This window comes from Octopus bimaculoides, chromosome 4 (genome assembly GCF_001194135.2).
Source record: "Octopus bimaculoides isolate UCB-OBI-ISO-001 chromosome 4, ASM119413v2, whole genome shotgun sequence".
Classification (NCBI taxonomy): Eukaryota; Metazoa; Mollusca; class Cephalopoda; order Octopoda; family Octopodidae; genus Octopus; species Octopus bimaculoides.
In genome coordinates this window covers 82,008,855-82,010,256 of record NC_068984.1, presented here as the reverse complement: position 1 = coordinate 82,010,256, position 1,402 = coordinate 82,008,855, and the positions used below count along the sequence as shown (strand labels likewise).

General features: G+C 35.3%; 1 protein-coding gene across 5 annotated transcripts in view; it reads right to left on the bottom strand.

Annotated features, from left to right (window-relative positions):
- The window catches only part of LOC106882353 (DENN domain-containing protein 3), a 60,081-nt gene that overhangs the window by 17,776 nt on the left and 40,903 nt on the right, over window positions 1-1,402 (bottom strand). The window lies entirely within an intron of this gene.

Genomic DNA, 1,402 nt, shown 5'->3' with positions numbered 1-1,402 from the left:
TATATATATATATATATATATATATATATATATATTGATAGTAATGGTAAGACAACAAAAGAATGAAAGAGACCTCGATATTATGTAAATAGAGGAACTTATTTGTAAATATAATATGTGACAATTATTTGGTAGCCATGGTAAAACTCTGAGTTTCGGATGTCAGGGCGGAAACCTGCACCGGTATCTCTTCAGTTTTCGGGCCATCAAAAAATGCTATGAAAATGACCATTAAACAAAGGGAAATTATTACGTGACTGACCATTATTAAGACAAAAGAGCTATTAGAATGACCGCTAAATAAGGGGAGGGAGTAAAAGGTAAAGGAGTAAAAATGCTCATAGCAATTGCGTGACTGTGGATGAGCATATGCATCTAGGCACATGTACGTGGGTGTGTGGGCGCACATGTGTATGTATGGACATGTGCGCTTACATGATTGCTATGAGCATTTTTACTCCTTTATCTTTTACTCCCTCCCCTTATTTAGTGGTCATTCTAATAGCTCTTTTGTCTTAACAACAGTCAATCACATAGTAATTTCCCTTTGTTTAATGGTCATTTTCATAGGATTTTTTGATGGCCCGATAACTGAAGAGATACCGGTGCAGGTTTCCGCCCCAACATCCATAACTCAGAGTTTTATCATGGCTACCAAATAATTGTCACACATTATATTTATATATATATATATATATGAATGCATGCAAGAGTATGTATGTAATTGTGGGTATGTGTAATATATGTGTTTGTATGTGTATGTATATATATATATATATATATATATATATATAATGCCTGTGTGTGTATGTATATGTACGTATACTTAGAAATTTGAATGTGCATGTGCCAATGTTTATTACATCCATCTCTAACTCTCTAATTTATATTACTACTTTTTTTCTTTACTCTGTCCTCTAACTGTGAATAGGATTCCTGATTATTTACTATATATAATAGCCTTATTCAAGCATAAATTTTGTATTATTTGATTTTCTGTCTGATGAATTTCTTATAAGAGATATCTTACATGTTTTTCCTACATTTGTAACTCCTATTAGCAAATGAAACACATGTAATAGTGAATAATAATACCAAAACTTGCTTCCAATCTCCTGTTTTGATATATATATATATATATATCATCATCATCATTTAACATCCGCTTTCCATGCTAGCATGGGTTGGACGATTTGACAGGGGACTAGCGAACCAGATGGCTACACCAGACTCCAATCTGATCTGGCAGAGTTTCTACAGCTGGATGCCCTTCCTAACGCCAACCACTCCAAGAGTGTAGTGGGTGCTTTTTACGTGCCACCGGCATGGAAACGAGATCGCTGCTCTGGCAGTGATCCCGCTTGGATGGTGCTGTTAACGCTCCACTGGCATGGTTGCCAGT